Raw genomic sequence first — 12,184 nt, 5'->3', positions numbered from 1 at the left:
CATCACGCACCCATTGAAGTCAATGGGTGCATGAAAATCACGCATGCCACACGGAAGCACTTCTATGGGACAAGCGTGATTCGCGCAACAGCAGTGAAAAGGATGAATGAAAACAGAAAAGCACCACGTGCTTTTCTGTTTACAAACATCCAAACGGAGTATCATAATGATGGCGGCTGCGCGAAAAGCACGCAGCCGCGCATCATATGCTGATGCCACATGAACCTCAATGCTCCTACTCTTCTGAAGAAGTTTCTCTCTCGCTCTGGTCCCAAGAAGAGGGGGCGTAAGAGGGGGGATACTGTAATGTCCGTGGCTGCGGCTGTCAGTGGGAGGTTGGAGCTAATAGCCCGCAGCCACGAATCGGCAAGCTCTGGCCCCAGCCTCCTCCTCAGGAGACGCCAGCGCTCGCGTCCACTCAACCTCGACAGACGCTCGTGCCTGCTCTTAAAGGGGCAGCGCGCACCGGGCATTCTGATGACCCTCGACCCGTGAGTACCCTGGACTATAAGAGGGGTCCAGCCCCCTGCTTCTATGCCTGAGCGTTGTTGTTGTTCCCTATAGTTTGTCTATGTGATGGCCTCCTAGTGTGTTCCTGTACCTGTTCCAGTTCCTGTACCTGTTCCAGTTCCTGTTCCTTGAATTTCCATACCACCCTGGTCTAGTACTGTGTTGTGCCAAGGTCGTGTCGTGCTGTTCCACGTCTGACCTGCTTCACCTCGCCTGATGTCTACCTGCTGCCTTGTCCGAGCCGAGCCTGCCTTGCTACTGTCCGAGCTGCCACAGGTACCCTATACGAACTATAGACATTGTCCTGCACCCTGTTGGCCAGCTGCCTTACCGCCAAGGCGGTACAGCCCAGTGGGTCCACAGACCCTTCGTGACAGTACGCTCAGGCCATGGACTCCGCTGGTCGATTCAAGACTATGACGACGTCACAGGAGATGCGAGCGGATATGCTGGACCTCCGGTATCGAGAGGACCAACTCCTCCAGGCGTTGAACATTCTTGCACGTCGGCAGGAGGCACAAGCTGCCGTTCCTCCTACTACACCTCCTGGCAATGTTGATCCTCAGACTACACCTCTTGGCAGTAGTGACCCATGTGTTTCTTTGCCACTTCCTGACCACTATGATGGATAAGCAAGTACCTGTCGTGGTTTTCTTAATCAATGCCAGATCCACTTCTGTCTGTATGCTAGGACATTTTCGTCTGATGGCGCCAAGGTCGCTTTTATCATCTCTTTCCTCACTGGCAAGGCTCTTGCATGGGCGAACCCTATCTAGGAGAGGCAGGGACCAGAGACCCATGACTTCCCTGCCTTCCTCCGGACTTTTCGCATGGTGTTTGAGGAGCCTGGACGGGTCTCATCTGGAGCGGCCTATTTGATTAACCTGCCCCATGGAGACACCTCCGTGAGTGAGTACGCCATCCTCTTCCGCACCCTGGCGGGAGAGCTGTTATGGAACAATGAGGCTCTGGTGGCTGCATTCTGGCATGGACTATCTTCCAGAATTAAGGACGAACTTGCCGCCCGGTATCTGCCGTCTTCCCTGGATGACCTCATCCTTCTATCTGCCCGGATTGATATACGGATCCATGAACGCTTCCAAGAGGTTCAACGGGAGGGAGCCCTTCCTACTCTGGCGCCTACTTTGCAGCAACCCCTGCTGTCCTCAGATGTCGATCCTCCTAAGGAGTCGGTAATGAGGGATCAGTATAAGTTATCTACCCAGGAGAGACAACGATGGACGCACATCAGGACTCTGTCTGTATTGCAGTCTCAATGGCCATCTTGTGCGCCTGTGCCCCCAAAGATCCCAGAACCTAGGGTTGCTAGGAGTGACAACCTTGGGTAAATATGGACTTCCGTCTAAATTGTCCATACCTGTGACCATAGTGTCCAGTGAGAGAACGCATCATGTCTACGTATCTGGACTCTGGATCCGCTGCTAATTTCATCCGCAGAGATCTGGTGGACCTTCTGCAATTGTCCACCACCCCTCTGGAGAGGCCGTTGACAGTTTCCTCAGTGAATGGACTACCTCTGCCAGACCCAGTTATAGCTGTGATCAAGCTGCTGAGGCTCCAAGTGGGAGCCCTTCACTCCGAACTTCTGTCTTTCTTTGTCCTGTCCAAAGCTGTTAACCCTGTGTTGCTGGGCCTGCCTTGGCCCCGACTGCATGCCTCAGTTCTGGACTGGAATTCTGGAGAGGTTCTCTAGTGGGGCCCTGAGTGTCAAGGTCGTTGCTTGGTGCGGATTCGTTCGACTCAGCCTTCGCTGCCTCGGTCTTTGGCAGGATTGCCAAGTTATTATGCTGCATTTTCGGATGTCTTCAGCAAGAGGGAGGAAGAGACATTGCCCCCACATCGGGCGTATGACTGCCCTATTGAACTGATTCCTGGTGCATCCCTTCCCCGTGGTAGGGTATATCCCCTCTCCTTGCCAGAGACTCTGTCCAGGTCCGCCTATGTGAAAGAGAACTTGGAAAGGGGCTTCATACGAAAGTCTTCCTCCCCGGCAGGAGCCGGGTTCTTCTTTGTCAAAAAGAAAGATGGCTCTCTTCGTCCTTGCATCGACTACCATGGTATCAACCAGATCACGGTGAAGAATAAATATCCGTTGCCACTGATCTCTGAACTGTTTGATCGTATACTTGGTGCAAGAATTAATTCTAAACTAGACCCGCGCGGGGCTTACAACCTAGTCCGGATTCACCAGGGTGATGAATGGAAGACTGCATTTAACACCCGTAATGGACACTATTAGTATCTAGTAATGCCCTTCGGCCTGTGTAATGCTCCCGCGGTCTTCCTCGAGTTTGTGAATGACATTTTCCGTGATCTCCTCTATGTTTGTGTTGAGGTCTACCTTGATGACATCTTGATTATTTCTCCAGATCCTATGACGCACCCGAGAAATGTCCGTCAGGTTCTGCTACGGTTAAGGGAGAATCGTCTGTACGCCAAGTTGGAGAAGTGCGTGTTTGACAAGGATGCTCTACCCTTTCTGGACTACATCGTCTCGAATCGAGGTCTCGAGATGGATCCTGAAAAGGTAAAGTCTGACCTGGAGTAGCCACGCCCTCAATGCTTGAGGGCCATGCAGCGCTTTTTGGGATTCACTAATTTTTACAGACAGTTTATTCCGAACTTCTCCTCACTGACCTCCCATCTCTAACCTTACTAAGAAGGGTATGAACTCCAAGGTGTGGATTCCCGAGGCAGAGTTTGCATTCAGTAGCCTGAAGAGTGCCTTCACGTCAGCCTCTATCCTCCATCATCCGGATGTCTCCCTGCAATTCTCGTTGGAGGTGGACGCGTCCTCTGTCGGTGCTGGTGCACTCCTGTTCCAGAGAGGTCCCAAGGGCAAGTCAAGGGTATGTGGATACTTTTCCAAGCTCTTCTCTTCCGCAGAACGCAACTACTCGATTGGGGATCGGGAGTTACTGGCCATCAAATTGGCTTTGGAGGAGTGGAGACATCTACTAGTGGGTGCAGCTCATCCAATCTTGATTTTTACGGACCACAAGAATCTGACCTACCTCCAGACGGCCCAATGGCTGAACCCTCGTCAGGCCACGTGGTCAATGTTCTTTGCAAGGTTCCAGTTTGAGCTTCATTATTGCCCGGCCGACAAGAATATGAGGGCCGACGCCTTGTCCAGGTCTTTCGAGACAGAAGACACCATAGAGAGTCCACAGAACATTATTGATCCATCTTGTAATGTCTCTGTGAATCCCCTGCAAGTTGGGGACATTCCTCCAGGGAGGACTTTTGTGCGTCTGGCTGATCGTGGAAGAATCCTCCGATGGGGACACTCCTCTAGACTGGCAGGTCACGCAGTGTTACGTAAGACCCGGGATTTGATTGCTCGTCATTTCTGGTGGCCCACACTGCTCAAGAATATTGTGGACTTCGTTTCTTCCTGTGCTGTATGTGCAGCCAACAAGGCCACCCACCCCAGACCTGCTGGCCTGCTACAGCCATTGCCTGTGCCCAATGCTCCCTGGCAGCATATAGCTATGGACTTTATCATGAACCTACCTCTCTCTGCTGGATGAAGTGCTGTCTGGGTGGTGGTGGACCGATTTTCGAAGATGGCCCACTTCGTTCTTCTGACCGGTCTTCCTTCTGCTCCTCAGTTGGACAAGTTGTTTATCCAACACATCTTCCGCCTGCACAGCTTGCCGCAGCATATTGTGTCTGATCGGGGGGTTCAGTTTACTTTGAAGTTCTGGAGAGCCTCCTGCGGACTTCTTAGCGTGAAGTTGGACTTTTCCTCAGCCTACCATCCTCAGTCTAATGATCAGGTCGACAGGATCAACCAGATTTTGGAGAACTACCTACTCCACTTCATCTCCAAGCAGCATGATGACTGGGTGCAGCTGCTTCGGTGGGCAGAGTTCTCCTAGAATAATCACACCAGCAAGTCTACTAGGAATACACCGTTCTGCATTGTCTACGGCCAGCACCCACGAATTCCTCTCCCGGTGCCTGATACTTCCGAGGTACCTGCAGCTGACTCCACGTTTAGAGACTTTTTTCAGATCTAGCAGCAGACTCGATCCTCCATCCTAATGGCAGTGGACCGCATGAAACGGAATGCTGACACAAGGAGAAGAGAACCCCCTCAGTTTGTTCCTGGCACTAAGGTCTGGCTGTCGTCCAGGAATATCCGACTGAGGGTGCCGTCATGTAAATTTGTCCCCAGGTTCCTCGGACCATTCGAGGTCCTGCAGCAGATCAACCCTGTCCTACCCTCAGGATTCCTAACTCCTTCCATGTCTCCCTCCTGAAACCAGTGATCCAGAACCGCTATTCCAAGACTCCCAGCCCTACGGTTTCCTCCAGTGGCCCTTCGGACATCTTCGAGGTCAAGGAGATCTTGGACACCAAGAGTGAGAGGAAAGAATTTTTATTTGGTGGATTGGAGGGGGTTTGGTCCTGAAGAGAGGTCTTGGGAGCCAGAGGAGAACCTCAATGCTCCTACTCTTCTGAAGAAGTTTCTCTCTCGCTCTGGTCCCAAGAAGAGGGGGCGTAAGAGGGGGGATACTGTAATGTCCGTGGCTGCGGGCTATCAGCTCCAACCTCCCACTGACAGCCGCAGCCACAAATTGGCAAGCTCTGGCCCCAGCCTCCTCCTCAGGAGACGCCAGCGCTCGCGTCCACTCAACCCCTACAGACGCTCGTGCCTGCTCTGAAAGGGGCAGCGCGCACCGGGCATTCTGATGACCCTTGACCCGTGAGTACCCTGGACTATAAGAGGGGTCCAGCCCCCTGCTTCTATGCCTGAGCGTTGTTGTTGTTCTCTATAGTTTGTCTATGTGATGGCCTCCTAGTGTGTTCCTGTACCTGTTTCAGTTCCTGTTCCTTGCATTTGCATACCATCCTGGTCTAGCACTGTGTTGTGCCAAAGTCGTGTCGTGCTGTTCCACGTCTGACCTGCTTCACCTCGCCTGACGTTTACCTGCTGCCTAGTCCGAGCCGAGCCCGCCTTGCTACTGTCCGAGCTGCCACAGGTACCCTATACGAACTATAGACATTGTCCTGCACCCTTTTGGCCAGCTGCCTTACCGCCAAGGTGGTACGGCCCAGTGGGTCCACAGACCCTTCGTGACATAAAAAATGTTTTAGAAAAATAAATAAAAGTTTTAAGTAATAAAAACAAGAATCGCCCTGTTTCCTTGATTAAGTACTTTATTATTGGAAAAAACATAAAAAATAAAAAATAAATACATATACATAATAGGTAACACCGCGTTCGTATCAGCCTGAACTATAAAAATATCATATTATTTATCCCGCACAGTGAACACCATAAAAAATAAAAATAAAGTAAACATATTGTTTATACTGCACTGTGAACGCCGTAGAAAATGTATTAAAAATTGTGCAGAATTGCTGTTTTTTGGTTTCTTCACCTCCAAAAAAAATTTATAAAAGCTGATCAAAAACTTGCATGTACCTCAAAATTATGCCAATAAAACCACAGCTCGTCCCATGAAAATCAAGCAGCTCAGTCAATGGAAAAATCTGTTTCTCGGAACGCAATGATGCACAACGACGGCACAGACTAACTTATATGTCCAGCAGTTCTTGACCTAAAACCCCATGTCATAATTTGCTAGGCACCACAGGTGGACCCCATTGATGCAGCGGAGACTATGACATTTTGGAGTCTTGTGCTGCATATGGGGCTAGTGAGGAAGTCAAAGATTAGGCAATACTGGAGTGCATAAAGGATTTAAAGCGTACGTCAATATCCATGGATAATTAATGTTATTATTTATTTACCCCATTATTATACCACCTTATTATGTGCTGATATACTCCACTCAACTTACCTATGCTCCCACACTATAAACTGAAATACCAGTCCCTAACAAAACTATTACCAAGTAATAAAATATGATCTCCAAAAGCTAAATGGTGGTCCTTCTGAGCCTGGCAGTGTGCCCAAAACAGCCGTTTATGACCACATATGGGGTATTCCTGTACTCCAGAGGACTAACAATTTTTTGGGTGTGTGTCTCCAGTGGTACAAGCTGAGCACAACATATTGGGCACTGAAATAGCAAATCTATGGAAAAATGGCTGTTTTCAATCTGCAATATCCATTTTCTACTAATTTCTTCTAAATATGTGGGGTCAAAATGCTCACTACACCTCATGAAAAATGTCTTAAAGGGGTTCAATTTCCCAAATGGGGTCACTAATTGAAAGTTTTCACAGTACAGGTACCTCAGTGCAATGCAACATCGTGTCAAAAAACAATTTTGTGACATCTTCACTCCAAAAACTAAATTGTGCCTTTAGAGCCTTGTCATGTGTAAAAACAGCAATTTCTAATAAAATCTTACCTGAGGGTTTAAAAAGCTCACTACACCCCTAATTTAATTATTTGAGGGGTATAGTCTCCAAAATGGGATCCCACCAGGGGAATTTCTACTGACCTGGTACTTCAGAGGCTCTGCAAATGCGACATGGCCCCCAGAAACGTATTCAGCAAAATCTGCGCTGCAAAAGCCAAATGGCGCTCCTTCCCTTCTGAGCCCAGCCATGCACCCAAACAGCAATTTATGACCACATATGAGTAATTTCTGTACTCAGGAGTAAATGCTCTCCAAACATAGGGGTGCTTTTCTTCCTATAGTCCTTGTGAAAATGAAAAATTTGGCAAAATGTTTTTTGCCATTTTTACAGTCCAATACTAATAAGCTTTCTGAAACACCTGTGGGGTCCAAATTCTCATTACACCCAAGATGAATTCCTTAAGGAGTGTAGCTTCCTAAGTTAGGTCACTTTTTGGGGGTTTCCGCTGTACTGGTACCTCAGAGGTTTTGCAAATGCGATATGGCATCAGAAAACCATTCCAGCAAAATCTGCGCTCCAAAAGCTAACAGGCTGTAATGACCGGGGGGTAGGGAAATGGACAAGTGAGCCCTAATCTACCCGCCACTCTGTCCCTGCCTACTTGCAACGACCCGCCCTAGGCGACGGGGTACAACTGGGCGGCGGTCCCTGCACTCAGTAAGTGCACGACAAACACGACAAACATACAAGGGAATACATGCAAGGGAAAGGGGCAGTTGCCCACGGCAACACCGTGAGCAACCAGAGTGGTGAACGAGCCGAGTCAAGCCAGGAGTGTGCGAGGTACCAAACGAAGAGCAGAAGAGTAGTCATTAAGCCAGGGTCTGTATGGAGCAGGAACAAAATAGAAGGAGCTGTAGCTGGGCCAGGAAACCACACGAAAAAGAATAACAAGCAAGGAGGAACAGGAAATGCAGGTATAAATAGACAGAGGGCGGGAGCTAGCTGAGTCTGGCCAGGCTGCGATAGGCTCTCCCACTCCTAAGCCTGCCAGCCTGAGTGGTGGAAGCTGGAGTCAGTCTCAGGGATGTAGATTCAGGTGCTGACTGATTAATTAAGGGAGTTAACCCCGAAGCTGTGCCTGGCAGATCCTTTACACAGGCACTCCTTTTCTTCTGAGCACTGCCATGTGCCCAAACAGCATTTTGTGACCACATATGGGCTATTACCATGATCTGGAGAAATTTCTTAACAATTTTTGGGGTGCTTTTTCTCCTGAAATCTTTGTGGAAATGAACATTTTTGAGTTAAATCTACATATTATTGGAAAAAAACAACTTTTTTTTTAATTTGCACAGCCCAATTCTAATACATTTTATGAAAAACCTGTGGGGTCAATACACCCCAAGATATATTGCTGGAGGGGTGTAGTTTCCAAAATGTTTTTTTTTTTTCAGGGTATATATAATATTTTGGCACCTCCAAGCTTTTTCAAACATGAAATGGTGCCTGGAAAACATCTTAATAAAAAGGAGGCCCAAAAATCTATTAGGTGCTCCTTCATTTCAAAATAAATTTTTTTCTGGCAGATTTTCAATTTAAAGAGGCTTTGTCACCACATTATTAGTGCCCTATCTTGTACATGATGTGATCGGCGCTGTAATGTAGATTACAGCAGAGTTTTTTATTTAGAAAAACTATCATTTTTGACGGAGTTATGACCTATTTTAGCTTTATGCTAATAGGTTTCTTAATGGACAACTGGGCGTGTTTTTTGACCAAGTGTATGACACTGACCAATCACCATCATACACTTCTCTCCATTCTTTTACACAGCACATAGCAATAAAACTATATCGCTATGTTCAGCCACATACACAAACACGTTAAAAGTAGATTTATTCGTATAGTATTAAAAATAGGGCACTAAATGCCAAAAGTACTGAGCGTAGGCTTAGACACACAGATCCACGGTCCCTGATAAATGTCAGGAAACAGGTGATATTGAAAAACTTTTCAATCGATATGACACAAGACAGGGGTAGCAGTAGTGCTCCTCAATCACTTGCCATAGCGATGCAAAGGTAAACAAGCCTCCTTGAAATGTCCTGTATGCACATAGAAACAGACGTGCCACACTCTGGACATGCACAGGGGACCTAAGCAAATCTAGATGTGGTCTGGTTACCACAGTAAAGCAACGTCCCAATGCGTTTCTGCAGCCCTGTAACTACAGGGCAGCATCCTCAGGGGTTAAATTCGCTTATTATTAATGAACTGCCGAACAGCACATTTTCTGCTGTTTGTTTTGTATTCTCCGGCGTGCACTGAGACACTGATAGCTGGTCTAACACGCGCTGGAGAAACTCGAGTGCCTTATACGGCTAGCCCCACCTCCTTCAGAGGCGTGTTGAAAAGGCAGGACCAATCGGTGTGTCACAACGCCAGAATGACACCCACCGACATAGACCGGCCTCCTAATGACATCACAGCCAATCACAACGATGCAGAACGCATCACCAGTTGCTAGGGGAATTTCAGGCGATCTCATATATACATTGCTGCAGCAACAGAGTAAGTGTCACAGTGTGACAGAGGAAAGTTACAGCTCATGCATAGGCAAGGGAACTCAATTGGAACCTGTAGGAGAAAACACTACCAGGTATCCATAAAGAAGTTACCCACAGCCCAACACTTGATAGAGAGAATGCCCCTGTAATGACAAGGTAGGGAGACAGACAGGTGAGCCCTAATCTACCCACCACTCAGTCCCTGCCTACTTGCAGCGACCCGTCCTAAGCGACGGGGTACAACTGGGCGACAGTCCCTACACTCAGAAAGTGCAAGACAGACAAAACAGACAGGGGTACACAGAAGCTAGGGAAACGGGGTAGCTGCCCACGGAGACACCGTGAGCAACAAGAGTGGTGAACAAGCCGAGTCAAACCAGGAGTGAGCGAGGTACAAAACGCTGAGCAGGAGAGTGGTCAGAAAGCCAAGGTCAATAACAAGCAGAGGATCAGTAGTACAAGCAGCAGCAGCAAGCCAGGAAACATGCATAGAAGAATCACAGGCAAAGGAGGAACAGGAAAGGCAGGTATAAATAGACAGTGAGCGCGAACTAGCTCCGTCTGGCCAGGCTGTGATAGGCTCTCCCACTCCTAAGCCTGCCATCCTGAGTGGTGGAAGATGGAGTCAGTCTCACAGACATAGGAGCAGGTGCAGACTGATTTCCCACGGGCGTCGACACAGAACCTGTGTCTGGCAAATCCTTTACAGCCCCCTAATGACATCACAGCCAATCACAGCGATGCAGAATGCATCACCAGCTGCTAAGAGAAAGTGTGGCAGAGGAAAGTAACAGCTCATGTATAGACAGGGGAACTAAATTGGAACCTGTAGGAGATAACACTACCAGGTATCCATAATGAAGTTCCCCACAGCCACACACTTGAAAGAGAGAATGCATAATAGATGGATAGGAGAGACTAACAGATACTGAAAGTCAGACTGCATCCTAGATACATCCATGTCACGCCTAAAAAGAGATAAATTGTTAGTGCTAAGGAGTATCTAAATATTCCTATTAGGATATATAGTCAGTCAGGGTAGAAGGTAGCAGAATACAGGGTATACAGGAGACTCCACTGCATATCGTTGAATAAAAATGAATAAATTACTAATTTAGTGCAGGTAACAACCGGAGCCAGCACCAGGTACATATTCAGATGAAAAAATGGACCAATTCAATTCCATTAGGATATGCAGCGTGCGGGACTACAGAAACGGAAGAAAGGATAGATGCTTATTAAGTCCTAGTGGACCAACCGTTTTCATCCTAAAAATCCACTGTGCTTCCTTCTGTAAAATTCTCTTGTCCCAATTACCCCCTCGTACCGGTGGCTCAATGTGTTCCATCCCCTGAAATTTAAGGACCCTAGGGTCACCCGAATGGCATTCCCACACATGCCTAGAGACTGATGTGTCTTCCTTTCTATTTATATCACAGATGTGATCTCGGATCCTTCGTCTGAACTCTCGTCTGGTTTTGCCAACATACTGTATATCACAGGTACAGGTTATCAGATAAACAACTCCCTTTGTTAACCCCTTAACGACCAAGGACGAAAATGAACGTCATGGTCGGCTGCTAGTTCCCGCACCATGACGTTCATTTTCGTCCGCATTTTAAACTGTCACTCTGTGTAAACACAGAGTGACAGACGCGAGCTGACAGCTGTCCTAGACAGCTGAGACATCAGTCTTGCCGGACAGCGGACCATCGCCGCTGATTTCGGCAGTTAACCCCTTAAGTGCGGCGACGGATTGCCGTCGCCGCATTTAAGTGGTTTGAAGCACATCAGCAGCCCCCACGAAATGATCGTGGGGGCTACCGATGCTTGTCACGGCAATCGGAGGTCAGATAATGACCTCCGGGTTGCCATGCACGGAAGCCTCGGAGGAACAGCCTCCGGCCGTTCCTCCTCTGCTTCCTGTCAGTGTGACAGTCACGTCACAATGACAGTTAGAGTACATCACACTACGTGTGTAGTGTAATGTACTCTAGCAGCGATCAAAGCTGCAAGTCTAAGTGTCCCCTAGTGGGACAAGTGAAAAAAGTAAAAAAAAGTAATAAAAATGTTTTAAAAAAAGTGTAAAAATAAAAGTTATAAGTTCTATAAACACTAAATGCTTTTTTTCCTGTAATAAGACTTTTATTATAGAAAAAAAATGAACACGTTAAAAAAGTACACATATTTGGTATCACCGCGTTCGTAACGAACCCAACTATAAAACTATAATGTTATTTTTCCCGCACGATGAACACCCCAAAAAAAATCAATAAAAAACTACGACAGAATCGCAATTTTTTGGGTCACCACCGCTCCCTAAATAAAGAATAAAAAGTGATCAAAAAGTCGCATGTACCCGAAAATAGTACCAATAAAAACTTCTATCCGTCCCGCAAAAAACAAGCCCTTACACAGCTTTTTTGACTAAAAAATTAAAAAATTATGGCTCTCAGAATATGGTGACACAGAAATTTATTTTTTTATAAATAAGTCATTTTATTGCGCAAACGCTAAAAAAAAGGACCAAACCTATATACATATGGTATCGCCGTAATCGTACCAACCCGCAGAATAAAGTAAAAATGTCATTTATAGCGTACGGTGAGCGCCGCAAAAAGAAAACCTAAAAAACGGTGTCAGAATTCCTGTTTTTTGCTCAGGATTGCAAAAAAATTGAATAAAAAGTGATAAAAAAAAATCGCATGTACCCCAAAATGGTACCAATGAAAACTACAGATTGTCCCACAACAAATAAGCCTTCACACCACTCTATTGATGGAAAAATAAAAAAGTTA

The sequence above is a fragment of the Rhinoderma darwinii genome, chromosome 2 (genome assembly GCF_050947455.1).
Source record: "Rhinoderma darwinii isolate aRhiDar2 chromosome 2, aRhiDar2.hap1, whole genome shotgun sequence".
NCBI lineage: Eukaryota > Metazoa > Chordata > Amphibia > Anura > Rhinodermatidae > Rhinoderma > Rhinoderma darwinii.
This window is presented reverse-complemented; position numbering follows the sequence as displayed.